At 40.8% G+C, this 18,315-nt stretch overlaps 1 protein-coding gene across 4 annotated transcripts in view; it reads right to left on the reverse strand.

Annotated features, from left to right (window-relative positions):
* The window catches only part of casz1 (castor zinc finger 1), a 600,579-nt gene that overhangs the window by 106,513 nt on the left and 475,751 nt on the right, over positions 1 to 18,315 (reverse strand). The gene's annotated exons all lie outside the window — the stretch shown is intronic.

Here is an 18,315-nt window from a genome sequence, read left to right on the forward strand (position 1 = left end):
AGTCTTTAAAGGACACAAAGGGCTGAGAACTAACAGAACAAACTAAATAAGGCTGAATCATGCAGTACTCATATTGAAAATCAAAATGAAAAATGTACGGCTAAATAAAAAGAGCAGCGTAATGGAATCATTTTGAAAATCCCTAATGTATCTGTTTTATTTATCATGGTCTGATTATAGAGAACGGCACAGCGGGGCAGTGGTTAGTGCTGCTGCTTTGCAGATTCAGGGTGCTGGACTTGAATCTCATGCTCAGTTGTTGCCTGTGTGGCATCTGCATGCCCTCCTCATGTGATGGGTACTCTAGTTTTCCCCCAAACATCTTTAATGGATGCTCAGCTTAGATTAACTGACAGTTCTAAATGTGAGAGGGTCTGCAAAGGGCTGGTGCCCTGCTTTTTCCTGCCCAGCGCCAAGTGACATGGAATAGGCTCCTGCCCTCCCGATTTGGATTAAGCAGATTTCAAAATGTTAAGCTACGTAATGATTATTAAGAATCAAATCATGATACATATTGTGTCTCCTGAGCCACATACTCACATAACAGTATCCTGCTGCTGGAGTATGTGAATATCCCCTTGGGATTAAAAAAGTATTTATCTATCTAATAGATTCTATCATATAGTGCCTCTCATATCTATCTATCTATCTATCTAATAGATTCTATCATATAGTGCCTTTCATATCTATCTATCTATCTATCTATTATATAGTGCCTCTCATATCTATCTATCTATCTATTATATAGTGCCTTTTTATCTATCTATTATATAATGCCTTTCATATCTATCTATCTAATAGATTCTATCATATAGTGCCTTTCATATCTATCTATCTATCTATCTATCTATCTATCTATCTATCTATCATCTTGAATCATTTTTACAGATCAGTATCTAAGAGGCACACTTACTGTTATATTTTTATGCTACTGTGCTTTTTTCCCCAATACCTAAAAATGTAACTTCAATGTGTCTTCTGCACAACTCCATGATCCGCAGCTTTTCAACTGGACAAGTGCTGCCCATGCCCCAAATCAAACATATAAACCAAGGCTAATCTTCAGCTGCCTAACTGAAGGAGCTCCTAAATGCACGGTGATGCAACGATCAAGAAAGGCTAAAATGGCAAATCCTAAACATGTCCTCAAAAAACTTCATTCCCTGCAGGATTACAAAGCAACACATATCTTCTTATGTTTAAAAGCTCTAATACACTTTTCTAAACATGTAAAAAAAAAAAAAAAAAAAGAAAAGTATGCAACCAAAAGCTGCCTAGTAAGTAGCGTGTTCTCCTCACTGAACCACTTGAAACTATACAAAGCAAGGTGAAAGAAATACAGAGGGGACCGAGCCTCTTTAATGCAGCTGTCAACGAGCTCCAACTTCTCTATCCTCCTCTAATGCTCTTCAAATAGCTGATCTGTAAATACAAGCTAACCTTCAACCCCCAAATCCCCCACACTTTCATCCAGCTGTCAGCCACTGGGACCCCTAAGCCACACAAAACTCGACCCCCACAGCTATCTGTGCTCCCTGAGCCGCTATAAAAACACAAATATGCCATAACTCAGTCTGTGGAGCCATCGCGCCTCCGCCATGCCCTGCACCGGGGGGCCCTCAGGAAGGTCACCAACAAATGGTTTTCCGATTCACTGCTCTTGAAATAATTTTGTGTATTAAAACCTGAATCTGCACTTTCTGGCCTGAAAGCTTTTCTAATTATTCTGGCGTCCTTGGGACAGACACGGATCCTTCACAGCCGCAACAACCAACCAACCAGTTCGACGCCCCCACCCCCAGCATTGCACTCCTAACCCCCCCCATCTGTTTTCAAAGCGTGTCTGTCCTTTATTAAATTGTTTTCTTTTCCACATTATCAGTTGCCATGGAGACCTCATCTCTCGGATTATTTGAATTTCATTATATCTATTGATTTGGGAGCATTTCATCTTTTTTATTGTTTTTCTGTCAATTTTCGAAACGAATAACCATCTAATTTGCGTCAGCGCTGATTACGTTCGTCCCTCAATAGAGGTCGGCAGCTGCGCCAGGGAAACAAATCAATGAAAAAACATCATAAAACTCAAAAGTACAATCAGCCAGGATATGGGTGACATTCCATGGTTCCTGAAACCAAGTCATCAAAAAAAAAAATATCTATTTTTCTGTTTGCATTTGTGTACTTCTAAGTATTGTGATATCACACACCCTCATTGACCCTCACCCCCCTAAAAAAGACTGCTTACTTTAGATTTAAATAATGTATGCAATTTTAGCATTTATGTATAAATTTTTTAATAAGCCGCCCGGAGCAAAGTGGCCATTAACAAAACACACAGCTGTCCAATGGGTTCGGCTCAGCAGATCAATTGCTCTTTTTTTATGACATGATAAAATGCTTTTAAAGCAATTTACACAAATATGGAAAAAAAATTTGCTTTACTGGCTGCATTTATTCATAAGACAGGGCAGGGTATAAAAAAAGCCTCTCGCAAAAGCCAGCAGGCAAAAATTGTCCCGGACTTAACTAGAATGGACTGGCTGTCCTTCTTACAAGGACATAAAGTTTCATTACCAATGCACACAGTCAAAGGCAATTTAGGAAACATGGTGTGTAAAAGAAAACATCAGCATATTTGAACTGTTCAAGTATTAACAAACCTGAGCGATCGCTCGCCACCCCACCACCAGTGAAAGGAAAAAAAAAAACTTGGAGTTTGTGTCATTTTGAAATGCATCAAGGTGAATGTACAAATCTATAGATTTGAAGCTGGGGGCTCCGCTGGCCTGGGCGCTGACCATAAAAAACACCCACTAGAAACCACTCCGATACACCACAGGCACATCACTGACCACACCATTTCAAACCCACATGCCAAGGTGCCATAAACCTCGAGGATTTGTTCCTTTTTCCTACACTTCAAACACCAAATGCAATACTAAAGTGAACCCCTGGTCACGCTCAAAGCAGCGACTGCTTTCTAACATACTGTAGTTCATTTTAATCTTTCAAATTGTATTGGAGAAAACTTAAACAATCATTTCCTGTCAAGCTCTTATTTTCTTCCAACAGTCACATTAAAACTAAGGCGAAACAAAGGAATAAACCGTTTTCAGCCATGTACTACTTTCATTTATTCTTCTGCGCTTCCTGAGGAGAAATAAAAAAGTAAATGTTCTCTTTGTGCACCTTCTCCAGCCATCCGTTTTATAAACCTGCCAGTTACAGTAAAGGGAGCTAAAGCCTAATGCAGAGGCAATTGGAGCAGGGCAACAATCACTTCTGGCTTGGCACACACTTGGGCACATCAGGGTAATGTTGCCAATCAGCAAACATACAGTGAGTACATGGAATGAGCGCATGAAGGAACCTGAAGAGAAGAAATGGACAAAACTTGAAAATGAGAGACGGAAGGAACTCTAGCAGAGACTGAAACGATGGGGCACTACGATGTTAATGCCATGCTCAGGATGATCGTGCCACCCAAGAGATTTTCAATAACAGCCAATAAGATAACTAATCTTCTGTTAGTCAGTATTAAAACAACTGATCATTGCTTTGATGGGAAAAAAAGCTAAAGCAGCATCTAGCCTCCAGTTTATAATGTGGACTTGAATGAATTTTATATATGGAGTCCGCTACATTCTTTCAGTGCACTCACAGGTCTTTTCACCCCAAACTTGAAATAAGTACAGTCAGACTCAATGCCAATGGTTCTTTATTCCAGTGCATGTAGGCAAGCACGTGTGGTCAGGTTCTTGCTTTTCTTTCATTGCTGCAGTGGCAGATCCTATGAGCAGTACACAAAAGAGACAACAGCGACAACTCAGCGTATGAACTGAGCGATATCTTTCTGGTCATCAGAAAGGGTGGAAGGGTGGAGATATTTACAATTTTAAGACCACAAAATCTAGAGAATACAGATGAAAAAAATTATATTCTGCAAGATGAAACATCTCAAAACACATCTGACAGCAAACACTTACCAAACTACTGCGCCTTAAACAATGCTGCTCATCCTCTCTCTGACACACGTTATAACACTGGGCACTTTCAGCCATTGAACAATTCAGCACAAGTGTGTGAAGAAACACTGAGGGGGCTCCTTTACACCAAATGCAAAACATCTTTATAAGTCCTCACTGGGACTGCTCTTTTATCTTTAGCCAAGTCAGACCTTTTCTGTCTTTTTAGTCATTTTGCTGGGCATTTGAGAGGGGGTTTTGTGTTTGTCATAACCTAATAACTCTTTATTTATTTATTGGGCTTCTGTAAAAAGACTCATTTCTCTCTAGGGACAAATAAACTGCTATCTATCTATTATATAGTGCCTTACAGTTCAATCTATCTATTATATAGTGCCTCACAGTTCTATCTATCTATCTATCTATCTATCATACAGGGCCTTTCATATCTATCTATATATCTATCTATCTATTATATAGTGCCTCACATATCTATCTATTATATAGTGCCTTACAGTTCTATCTATCTATCATATAGTGCCTCACATATCTATCTATCTATTATATAGTGCCTTACAGTTCTATCTATCTAACATATGGTGCCTCACATATCTATCAGCCTGTCTATCTATCTATCAATCATATAGTGCCTTTCATATCTATCTATCTATCTATCTATCTATCTAAGAAATCAGTTTTAAGAAGGACTAGTGTCATTCCATTTTACAGACAGCAAATACTGCACACGTATGGTTCCTTCCTTTCTGAAAAGTTAATCACACACTGTGTAAAAGCTTATTTGCTCTGAGAACCTTCTAGTGCTCAGATATGATATACATAAGAAAATGTGTGCAACTTCCTATGGTTAAAATCTGTGATCATGAACAGCATCAAAAACAGGGCAGAAGATTAAGACTCACTATCAATACTGAAAAAACAAAATGGAGGTTGACATCAGTCTGGAATTGTATTTTTGGTTCAGCAAGTTATGAAACAGATGGGGGAGGAGAACTCTTGCTCTAAAGTCCTGTTGTCAAATGACTAGCTGAGATACTCGGATTTCTCCCCACATCAGTGTAGGTTTTCCTATGAGGACTTTGAATATTCACCCACATCTGAAAGATGCCAATTTTAGGTTTACGGAGACTCTAAAATGGCCCAATATGACTGAGTACACAGGGTAGTGTAAGTGTTCAGCACCCAATGCTTCTCCAAGTACCCACGACCCAGAACTGAATAAATAAGTCAGAGCCACCAGAGTCATATTTTTTTATCTCTTCTGTTGTGAGTTTGCTGCTATTTTGTCATCTTGGAGCAGTTAAATATTATACAATTCATATACCAGCTACAGCAAGCTTTAAATGACTATGGTTTTAATTACAATTGCTTCACAATATTGGAGTCATACATCTTTGGTTTGAGGTACGGGAACAGGAAATATTACAAGAAAGCCCCACTCAGGCACAGAGGTCACAAGGGTGGTGCTTGGACCACCAGGATTCAAACCCTGGGCATTGGGGTATCAGAACTAACTACTACAACACAATGCATTTATTTCATTTACACGCACATAAATCTCCACATTGTGGCTTCGTTTCTCATAACTTGCTCCTGTATAAACACATGCTAATGAGCTTGCAAAGAGATGACATTTATTGAGAATCAGCTGATGTAAAGAATTTTTAGATGAATTATTTGCTGACCACCATATCTGTCATAACTACACAGTCTACATACATACTTACTTCTTTTTTTTTTTTAGTTTTCCTGTGAGTCTCTTACAAAAAAGTGAACACCTGGAAAACAGCAGCTTGACTGGATACAAGAGATAAATAAAAAGTCCCTTTAGGGCCCTCTAATGATACGCTGCTTTTCTTAATCTGGGGAGAAAGCAAGATCTGTGCTGACTGATACGTTAACAGTGGGAGGAAAGCTAGCTACACAAAACGTATCATGTTGCATGGAGATACACATAAAGCCTGAAAATGGAACAACTTTTTCATTTTTGAAACTAATAGATAGATAGATAGATAGATAGATAGATAGATAGATAGATAGATAGATAGATAGATAGATAGATAGATAGATAGATTTGAAAGGCACTATATAATAGATAGATAGATAGATAGATAGATAGATAGATAGATAGATAGATAGATAGATAGATAGATAGATAGATAGATAGATAGATAGATAGAGTTTGAAATCATTACTATCTCACTCAATATTTCTTTTGCATTTGGAAGTCATATTAGGCATCTGTGAAGTTGACTGATGCCTTGGCCAGACCAGTCTGGGTCAGAATAAACTTGTTTCTACCCACTCAGAGTTATGTTTGGCTGCTCTCCTGAAGAATAAAGTTTTGTGGTAAATAAACAGCATTGTGCATGCAGAGAGACAAGTGTGGCTCGGGGTGAATGCAGTGAAAATGTAAACCCAGCACCCTGTAAATGCGCCCATTGGCTGTCTATAACAAATTTAATACAAATTAGAGATTACACGGAGGTGGCATTTATGTCAAACCCTTCATCTGTGAAATATATTATGATCATCAAAATGGGACCAAATTACTTTCTTTAACATATCTAAAGAAATAAAGGTACATTCAACACAATATGATATTTGACTTTCACGTGCGTGTGCATGAGAGACAACTTAGGGACTTGGGTGATGGTAATTACTTGCCGGGCTAGGGGTTGGCGCTGAGTGCTAATACCTTCTCTTATCCTCTCCCTGCAGAACAGAAGACTGACTGCCACTCCACCTCCGACGTCACTTCTGTGTCCCTCCACCCGGTCTGTCCCGTCCCTGCCTTGAGAACTCATAACCCAGAAATCAGCCATCTTGTGTCAGTTCTGCTCTGAACTCGCGCTGGTGAAACGTTTCGGCAATTGTTGCGTGTTTTGCTTTGATTCAAGCCTTTCAGTTATACAGAATGACCAGGCTGGCGTCCCAATTCTTTACCATTGTTTGTATTTCACAAGTGGACTCAGAGCTGACAAAGAAATCAAGATGATTGCCAAACTGCAAGACCCATGATCATGATTTATATAATACAGGGGGTCCTCGGGTTACAACGTTTCGAGTTTACAACGCTCACTCCCATAACAGCTTAAAAAAATTGAAGTGTGAGAAGGGATACAGGTACACTCATTTTTTCTGTTACTACAGCACAGTATATTTATGTCCTTTTCCTTTTTCTGTGTTTTAATGTTCTAGATTATGATTTTGCAAATGTGTTAGGATATGTAAGTGACTTAGGCTAGGGTGTGTTTCGACTTGCACCAAAATTCGGGTTACATCGATGTTGTAGGATCGGAACTGTGTCGTAACCCGAGGACCCCCTGTACAGTATCATTTTATTAAAATCCCCATGAAATAATGTCAGTGACCTGATTCTCTTTACAACATAGAAATGAATAAAACAGTTAAAAAGAGAATCAAAAACAAAATAAATCAATCGACTTTTTGGGACTTTTTCTGTGAATGACTCCAACTCCTACCGTGAACTCTGATCATCCCTGACCAACCATTTTACCGCATTGCTGTATACTACAAGAAGTCATAACCCTAACCCTAACCCTAACCCAGCGCCTGTGACTACAACCACTTCAATAATATTATGAAGTAATAGACAGCAAGCTAAGGCAAACATAAGGGTGAGCTTAAAGCAGAACACTAGCCGTATTTTCACTATCACCCGAACATCGGAGCTAACTGTAAACTGCACTGTATTTACTGAAGTGTACGTGTGTCGGTCACAAAATCTTATTTCACAGCTGCTATTAAAATGTGGCAACCAATATTATTTCTATAATCCAACAACATTATTTCTACAAGCCCTCTGCAAAGCCCCGTTTACTATGATGATCTGCCTTCTGCTACACGGAGTGTTCATAGACAACATGCAGAAGACGAAGCATACTGGCGATAAATGAAACTAAAAACGTTACTGAAAAGAGAGTTTAACGGCTTTAATCACTACTAGAAGGACTTTTAGCTTTGCAAGGTTTGCATTGTTCCAACTATATATCCATCCATCCATCATCCATCCTGCTTAATCCTAACACAGGGTCACGGGGGTCAATCCCAGTCAACTCAGGGCACAAGGCAGGAAACAAACCCCGGGCAGGGTGGGCACACACACACCCACACACCAAGCACACACTAGGGACAATTTAGAACCTAACCAGCATGTCTTTGGACTGTGGGAGGAAACCCACGCAGACACGGGGAGAACAATAAAAACTCCACGCAGGGAGGACCCAGGAAGCGAACCCACGGGTCTCCTAACTGCGAGGCAGCAGCGCTACCCACTGTGCCAATGTGCCGCCCCAAATATATACAGTATATATTTTATAATACAAAGACGGGTCAAAAGCCTAGTTAACTAATGAATTCCAGGCTCCGATTCACATATCACTTTAATTTGCTCCTTACTGTTAAAGCTGTCACAGGACACTAGACTTCAGTGAACTCTTTCTGTAGGCAACAGTGAGTTAAATAATGGTGCCTAGATTCATATTTCCTCAGCTGGTTTTAGGTTTGCATGCTTCTAAATTGAACAGTTAAATTTTTCATCAGTTCCCTTTTGTCTCACCTGAAATGCTTGTTAGAGAAAAGCGACAGGTTGTAATTCAAACTTGTATTCAGCAGGCCATTGTCTTTTTAAACCTTTATGTAGCAAACAGAAACATGAAAAAGGTAACCACTGTGGCATGTAAGTAATGTTATAGGTTTCGAGGCTGGTTATAGCCATACAAGGCAGCAGCATAATGTTAACTGTATCTTTATCTTCTAAATATATTTGAGTAAATAGAGTGTGCAGTATGAACAATGAACGGTTATGAAACAATTAACCCTTGCTTATGCCGCAGTTGTTGACCACTAACACGCTGGCTGAAGAGTAATATGAAAGGCCACAAAACGTAAAGTGCTATGTGCTAGTAATCACTTCAAAGACTTGGTCCTTTGGGACAGTGAAATACTTTTTAGGTGAAGGTAGAGCTGTTTTGTGATCACGGGGCAGAGAAAGATCCCCCTTCAGTCCACATGCTGCTTACACAAAGTAGCATTGTCAGAGAAAGGGGTTTGGGGATCGCATGGTGGTGCAGATGCTACACTCTAACAAGTTCTTTTACCTTTGGATGTCTCAAAAAGATGACATTCTGCTAGGAGTGGCTGGTAACAGATGGAGTCGTACTCTGCGTCTCTTAAAGCTGTAACCACGGTGCCATCCATGATGTTTGGGGCAAAGACACAATGGCATCTGCAGATTGCAAAGGTGGCCTGTAGGTAGAGGCCAGCCTAGGTATCTCATGTCTACACTAATGAAGCAATGAAACACACCCGAGGAATCACAAACATCTGTGACGCCAATTGCCCCAAACGTTACAGTGCCCTGAAATGGTGGGACCAGCCAGAAAAAGTGCCATTGACTGCAATGTATGCAAGTACCCTTAAATGAAAGTTTGCAGTGTGCACTTTAATCACATCTGAATAGTCGGATTTGTGATTTATACTGTGGAGCAGAGGGTTCAATCAAGCCAAAATGTGTCTTTGTCCCAAACATCATGGAGAGCACTGTGAGTATCCAGAGAGAGCCTCCTTCTTCACTTGGTGGTCAGCACAGCACCGTCCTTGTGCCATTATCAGCAAGGAGGAATCAGACATCTGCATGCTTTATTTTAAACACAGCTTCAATCTATACTAGTGCTCTCAGAAAATTAAAATGTATTTTTCTCACTTTCCACAATCCACAAAATAAAAAAAACTGCTTTACCGAAATAAATGGCCCCACAAAAACTAACAGGTACACCAGATCCTTTACAGTATCAGAGGGCCTCCGACCCAACTGACTTGACATTAAACTTTTATCAGACTCTTCTTGCACATTGGCTTAAAGTCCAGGCCAGAGGCATTCAAACGAAGTGCGAAGGGTGGGACAGAATGGGGAATCTACAAGTGGCCTTTCTCCATGGCCTTCATAGCACCCGCGTCTGATACTCTCTCTTACATTTCTCTGAAGATTTTGACAATGTTTGAAATTTTGTGAAAATATTCTAGCTATCATAAAACAAACCAAAAAAAAAATTGTGTAGAGGGAGGCACGGTGGCGCTGCTGCTTCACAGTAAGGAGACTTGGGTTCGCTTCTTGGGTCCTCTCTGCGTGGGTTTCCTCCCACAGTCCAAAGACATGCCAGTTAGGTGGATTGGCGATTCTAAATTGGTCCCAGTGTGTGCTTGGGGTGTGTGTCCTGCGGTGGGTTGGCACCCTGCCCAGGATTGGTTCCTGCCTTGTGCCCTGTGTTGGCTGGGATTGGCTCCAGCAGACCCCCGTGACCCCGTGTTCGGATTCAGCGGGTTGGGAAGTGGATGGATGGATGGCTAAATTGTGTAGTAATTTGCAAACATTTGTCCACCCATTCATTTAGCAAATCCACTTTTCCTCATTACAGGGTCGTGGAGAGTCGTATTTTATTCAGCCATCTTCGAGTGTAAGGCAGGAAATCATCCTTGACTTGCATATTTTCAGTGGGCCGGATTACAGTAAACATTCAAGATATTCAATGCAATACGTCCATTCTTGCTCATGTGGGCTCACATGTGTCATATTACGTCTAGTTTCTGGCATCTTAATATAAAATAACAGTTTCGTGAAGTATTATTTAACATTTTATTCAAAGTCTAATGAGTTCACGACCAATTTGAGCAAAATCAGCCAATAGAAAACAAATGGGAAAGGCAGGAAATAAAATGATTCCTTCTGTAACTGCAATGGAGGGAGGTCACATGTTCCTAAAAGGAAACCCGATTAGAGCATTTAGCACAATCTATGAACAAACAAATAATTCTTGCAAATCTTCAGTGTGACTAGTCCGCACCAGACCAGACTAGCTATAAACCATCAACTCGCTGCTAAAGGCCTTAAAAATGCAATTAGCTTGGACAGAAGTTAATTATTAAAAGGTATAGTTATTGACCCAGTCTTCAATTCTCCAGAAAGCGCATTAGATATCTAAAACTCTAAAAGCTAAAAAAACAGACTCTCCCTAGCTATCTCACTCACTAATGCACTTTTGTAACTTCCTCCTCAAGACCCTAATGTAACTGACCACCGATGAAGACGTTTTTTAATGAGATGCTCAAATGAAATACCAGCTCAGATTAAAATCAGGTCTTGGCCCTAGCTGCCCCTCCATGTTTTCCTGACACTTCAGGCGAGACAAGGGAGTCTTGAGAGTTAACTGTCCCCAGGGGGGCTGCTGTAACACAACCATGCCACCAGCGTACCTGACAAACAGGCCTTAACAGATTAGTGTCAAGTTCAAAGCAGGCATCGAAGATCAACCACAGAACTAGCAGATCTAATCAGATTAAGGAATGGGGATTTTTAGCGATTTTGATGGTCAAAGAGTTGTGGAGTTCATAACTAGATTTATCCCGGAAAGACGGTGGGTGTTGCTGAACAACAACAAAAAGCAATATAATGAGTCCGTCTTTTCAGACATCACACATTACAACTTTGCTCTGCAAAGCAATTAGCAGACTGATTATGTCCCAAAACATCTTATTCCTTGTTGCACAGCCACACTGAATATCTTGAGAAGAGCTGAAACATCTCTAAAATAAAATTATCCATTGAGAAGGACACTATGCAAAATGAATCTTAACTAATCAACGGGCCACTGCTTTTGACGATACCGGCAGCCAATGATTTCTGCCCTAAAAAAGTGACAAGCCTGACCCTTCACCACTTAGTGTGAACAGTGTCCTGAAAAGTCCTCCGATTTGTGTCCCCGTTTAAAGATACTGAGAAGTACAGTAAGAGGTTTGTACTCTGTGGTCTAAACGCAGCGTCCTTGAAAATGAACACGTTTCTTATAAGAGAAAGCCAATGGGAATAAAGGTGCATCAAAAGCCATGTTGTACCATTCTCATGTACCTGACATACCATGTGACTGAAAGATAACGGACATTAAGGGAGCTCCTTAATTTGTTCCTAGTTGTTTGTTTGGAGTGAATAAGACATTCAAAAATGCGCTGCTGCCGTTACTAAAATCAGTTAGTCTGTACACTGTGTTGCAATCGATGGAAAGAGAAAAAATTAAGTAACACAAGGACAGAGGAGAAACTAAAGCAGTGCTAGTTATGACACACTACATGCCCTTCCCTTCAGCAGATGGTGAAAGATTCAAGTCAATTACAACCGTTCAACAGATAAAAAAAAAATATATCAATACAAAAGCAAACACAGATTCCTTACAGACAGAAAAATAAATAATGCATTTAAGTGTTCATGAGAGATTTTTCACCATAGACAACATGATTTTCTGGAGCTACCAAACACCCAAAAAAGCATAATCTTCTAATAGTCTCTTAGAGCTATAAAACAGGATGCTTACGCTTCAGAAATACCAATGTAAAATATCTCTCTATAAAAGTGTGGAGAGACCAATGCTTCAGTGAGGGCAAAGTTAGGAATACACAGGAAAACAGCAATAGCAGTGAATGAGTAACACAAAGATGAAAGATAAACATCTCCAAATTTCAGAAAGATCATAAAAAAAGTAGAGGTAAAGTATTCTCATTAAAATAACGGGCTTTTGAAATCACACAGACACGCTATCACAGATAACATCATTTTACTAGGTGAAACGATCAGAACTGCAACATCACGAAAGGCATCTCGGTCAGAATTATCTGAATAAGTGCCAATAGACAGGCTAACAACATGAACAAGGTTGTGTACACAAAGCAAGGTAACAGTTGGAAAGCGTTATGTTTGTCGTGAGTACCATCCATCAAATACCACAGGGCACCTGATGACCAACAATATCCCCCTGTCAGATCAAGGATAATGTCCCACTGGCTGGGCCCTCCTACTAACCCGTCCTCTGCCCTGCTCTTTGGCCTGTCTGTGTAACAATAATTACACAAAGCTCAAGAGAAATACAGAGGGGGAGTTTGGATGGTGGCCTTGCCCTAATCTTGTCTACTTGAGCCCACTTGAGCTCTTATTGTGTGTTAGTGTTTTGATTTGTGTGTATATTGAGTTATGTATGGCCATACCACTTGCACTTCAGAAGAAGACATCCCCCTAAAGCTAAGAATGTTTGGACCCCGCCATGTACTTGGATGAGAAACCATCAAGGAAAAGCTTGGGATGTTGTTGAAAGAGGTAGTGGTGAGGCCAAGAGGGGGCACTTACCCTGTGGTCTGAATGTGGATCCCAGTGCAGTGATGGGGACACTGAGCTGCAAAACGTAACGCAACCTTCAGATGACAAGGTCCTGACCTTCTGTGGTCATAAGAGATCCCTGGGCATCCTTTTTAAAGAGCAGGATGTATCGTGACGTCCAAGCTAATTTACTCGCCAGGGCCTAGTCATTCTGGCCCCCTAATCCTCCCCTGTCTCTAACTGGCTGTGTCTCTCACCACTTCACCACCTAACAGCTCATGTGGGGTGAGGGTACGGGTGCAAAATGGCTGCCATCCAGGTGGATGCTGCACAATAGTGGTGGTTGAAGTGGCTCTCCACTCACTGAAGCACATTGAGTAGTGAGAAAAGCAAAGTGCTATATAAACGTAAAGAATTATTATTAGTAATAGTATGTTTTGGGCTGCTTCACTGTGTAGTGCTGTTGTCTTTGGCTTTGAGATTCAGTATTAGACCTGCTTCTGATTACAATTTTTTCATCCATCCATTTTCTAACCCGCTGAATCCGAATACAGGGTCACGGGGTCTGCTGGAGCCAATCCCAGCCAACACAGGGCACAAGGCAGGAACCAATCCTGGGCAGGGTGCCAACCCACCGCAGGACACACACAAACACACCCACACACCAAGCACACACCAGGGCCAATTTAGAATCGCCAATCCACCTAACCTGCATGTCTTTGGATTGTGGGAGGAAACCGAGCGCCGGAGGAAACCCACGCAGACACGGGAGAACATGCAAACTCCACGCAGGGAGGACCTGATTACAATTTTTTCTCATGCTTAATGGATGCTTTCAGTCTGATATCTCACTGTTCACAACCTGTTTCCTACCTGTACTTATCACTACTGTATGTTACTGGATCACAGACCTAATTAATAATTACCGTATTATTAAAATTATTTTTTGTTTTATACCTGTATACAGTGTTGTGCATGAACTAGTTCACAACAGCGCTTTCATTGAACAAGCTCATGTTTCTAAGAATGGTGAACTTAGTCAGTCAGTCATTTTCCAACCCGCTATATCCTAACACAGGGTCACGGGGGTCTGCTGGAGCAAATCCCAGCCAACACAGGGCACCAGCCCACCGCAGGGCACACACACACACACCAAGCACACACTAGGGACAATTTAGAATCGCCAACGTACCTAACCTGCATGTCTGTGGACTGTGGGAGGAAACCCACGCAGACACGGGGAGAACATGCAAACTCCACACAGGGAGGACCAGGGAAGCGAACCCGAGTCTCCTAACTGCGCTACCACTCCGCCGCCATGGTGAATTTAACGTAATGTATCTGCAAGTGAAGAACATGAACGTTACCTACTTCAGTTTTATGTGACATTCTGCATCTGGTTTAGATCAAGATTAAACTTTTTGTCTTACACCGTAATGTAGGGGAGGAGCCAAATACGGTATTCGGATAAGCACAAATTGTGGATTTTTACAAATATTTATTTTGTACAAATTTTTTGCCATTTATTTATATTCAGAAAAAATAACATAAAATCAAATAGGCCCTTTCTGTGTCTGCCTGCTTGTGCTTAAGCTGCACCCCGGCTGACACGAGTACGCAGTGAAGCTCCGCTGTCGCTTTTAGGAAAACGTTGTGCTTCGCGAGACCACTTTATATTTTTCCCCGATAGACATACAATGTGTCACGTGAATTCTGACCAGCAGCGCAATAGGTTAGTTCACCTAAACGCTGGTTCCACAGTCACCATTTCTGTCACACCGTTGGAAACTGAGCGGTAATTTATATGTATACTTGCATGCATCTCTTTAAGAACAAAACCTAAAAGTGGTCGGGCGGGCGGGCGGCCTTCTGCTGTTAGGCACCTGAAATCTGGAATAGCCTGCCAATAGGAATTCACCAGGCTGATACAGTGGAGCACTTTACAACACTGCTGACAACACATTACTTTAACATGGCCTTCTCATAACCTCACTTTAACTTAATCCTGATACTCTGCATGTTCAATTCATTATAATAACTATTCATGGTGGCTGTAAAATCCATACTGACCCCAACTCTCTCTTCTGTTTCTTTTTCTGCGCCACCACCACCTACTCAAAGCTTCATGATGCTCCAACGTTGATGGACTAAAAGCCAGAAGTCTACGTGACCATCATCATCAAGTCCTTCCGTGAGAACCTTAAATCCAGAGGTCTGTGTCTTTTATTTTTCTATTCTTCATTATGTAAAGCACTTTGAGCTACTTTTTGTATGAAAATGTGCTAAAGAAATAAATGTTGTTGTTGTTATTTATTTTCTTTTTTGACCAGGAAGATATTAGCATATATGGTTATACGTGTTTGTTGCTGGGTATAGCTCAATAAAGTGTATTTAAATAAAAAAGTCTTCAGAATTATTGTATTTTATTCAAGAACACTGTAATAGCCTAATATAAGTCATGCAAAATTGAAAAAAAGTAAACTCATGGGTCATTTATTTTTAAGAAATACAAAATGAACTGAACATGAACTAGTTCAAAGCTGAAACGGTGAACTATGAACGAGAATCTATTCATTTCAATCTGTGTGAACTGAACTTTGAGCGAGATCTTGCGAGGTGTGAACTTGCACCACACTGCCTCCATACTTTGTTTCGTGTTGGCTCTTCCAGATCCGCACCCCAATCAGGTGCACTTGACATGTCAGGCCCCCGTGCTGCAGTGCTTCAGTCTGCCTCTTCCTGCGGAGAAACTGTAAGCCTCCTGAATCTGGTCATTGCCTGTGTGGAGTTTGCATGTTCTCCCTGTATTTCCTTATGGTGAGGGTAGAAAGGGAGGAACTTAGCAGATGCCTTTAGGTTGTATCAATCAAAGATGTCGCATCTGGGAATTAGCAAGAATCAGAGGAGCTCATGGCACTCTTTGGATTCACAGCGTCAGTTGTGAAATCACTGGTAGTGGGCTTGTAGGATGGCAGCCAACCACCTCTGTTGTCTTGCAGTTCAAAAGGAAGAAGATGTATTCCAATCTTAGTAGCTGTGAAAATGGAAACGTTTGCCTAAATCTCAACGTCACATGGCTAGCTCAGCTGCTGCTAGAAAGCAGGGGTTCCAAATAAAAGTACTTGTGCATCTCGTGCTTCTTGGACATAAAATTGCTCAGGTGCCGACTCCAGAGGTATCAGCTCACAAAAAAGAAAATATTGCCTTGAAAAATACAAGCTGACAACAGTCAGCGCCGCTCGATCTGACAAACAGCTGCTGCGTTCAGACGATTTGGCTTTTAGTCTTGAGGTATCCTGGCAGTTGCGTATATTGACCAGTTGCAGCTTTGCACTCATCAGAATTAGTCGTCAGGCTTCTGAAAACACAACCCTGTAAGAATGTTTCTTTATCATTTCTCCGTGTTTCGTTTTGTGTACATCAAACTGAAAGCAGAGATTGATTCACAAGCTCATTAGTGAGACATTTTAAAATATACAGAACGTCTTCGAATGTCTGGATGCTCCAAAACAAGGAGCTCTTCATGTAGATATAAATATTGCTGAATCAGAGACCCTTTGAAAATACTACGAGTCCATTCAGACGTAATACTCAATGTGAAAGAGAATAGCAGCTTTCCTCATAGACTACACGTGCAGAGCACCGTATTAGAATAAAACACTTCACACTAGTTCCTCCTGATTTATAAAATTGAAGAACTCCCCTGGCCCGTTCAAAAAAAGAAGTCATTTGCATGTGCTATCTACCTACCTATCTAACTTTTCAGACATTTTGTTTTTCTTGACAAGAATACATTTTCTAACTACAACAATAAACAAAAGATGATAATAATACATTAGCCTCCCAGCACTTCTTTAGAGGCCCACGCATGACCACAGATTCAAGTGAGACACTTTTTGAGTCAAGACCAAAGCTACTGTGTTTGAACAAACAACTTTTACGCAGTCAGCCAACAAATTATAACATGCTCTTAGTCACCATATCACAAACATGTCACAATATTCAAAAAAAAAAAAAGGTTATAAAGGCATTTGTCAAGTTTAGGTTTGGGGGACCCCAGTAACTAGAAATGTGTGTTTAAAATAACGACACAGTCAGTGAGTCATTCTTAAGTTTTATTATCTCACTGTTTAATTAGCTTGCCTTTTCTTCCGCTCTTGCTCTGCACTGTAGTAGACCTCCATTTACAAACAAATAAAATAAAATCTGTATTTCTTGCTATAGATTTAAATACTTCATTTTCTTCACCTTTTTTCTAAGAGGTTTGTTGCCTTAATTGTATCCACTCACTGACGATTAACAAAGTGCAGACAAACAACGCGAAGCAGCTGCCTCGGTGTCATACCCACTCGTGGGCTTATCAGTAAGCAGTGGCTTCAAAAATACTTGAAAAGCAATAAAAATCAAATGATATAATCCCAGTGTAACATGCAGATTATTGCTGCGTTCCCGTGAAGATTCAACAAGCCCAATTTGTCATTTCTGGAATGACTCAAATGGGTGGAAACCGACCAGTACTGCACGTTTATTCAAGGCAGGGCTCCAGATAAAATAAGAACTTGGTTGGAATTGACCTATTGGCGATTCTAAATTGGCCCTGGTGTGTGCTTGGTGTGTGTCCTGCGGTGGGTTGGCACCCTGCCCGGGATTGGTTCCTGCCTTGTGCCCTGTGTTGGCTGGGATTGGCTCCAGCAGACCCCCGTGACCCTATTTGGATTCAGCGGGTTAGTGGATGGATGGATGGATGGAATTGAACTATGTAGACAGCGGAGTGTCTGTGGACTAAACGTGAGAACTACGGGTTTGTATAAATGAAAGATCAGGCTCACCGACAAAAGCAGAATCTTTTTTACTTGAATGACATAAAATATCGAGAGCTGAACTAGGTTCTTAAAAAGTGCAATCTGTTCAGAGGCCTTCTGACACCTGCAGACTACTTCTAAGAAATCTGAATTAGCAAAAACAAAAAAAAAATGTATACCTGCCATAATGTACTTGTGCTAAAGTGCTGCCATCAACAAGGAAAGATTGGTTTCAAATTCTCCATACTCCACTGTGCAAGTGGTTGTTTATGGACAGCAAAAGAAGAAGCAAAAGTAAAGATTAATAAGTAACTGTGTGATTGTTGCCACTCTTGTGCAATGTAGTGATGGTACGGTAATTACA

The sequence above is a fragment of the Polypterus senegalus genome, chromosome 6, assembly GCF_016835505.1.
Source record: "Polypterus senegalus isolate Bchr_013 chromosome 6, ASM1683550v1, whole genome shotgun sequence".
Lineage (NCBI taxonomy): Eukaryota > Metazoa > Chordata > Cladistia > Polypteriformes > Polypteridae > Polypterus > Polypterus senegalus.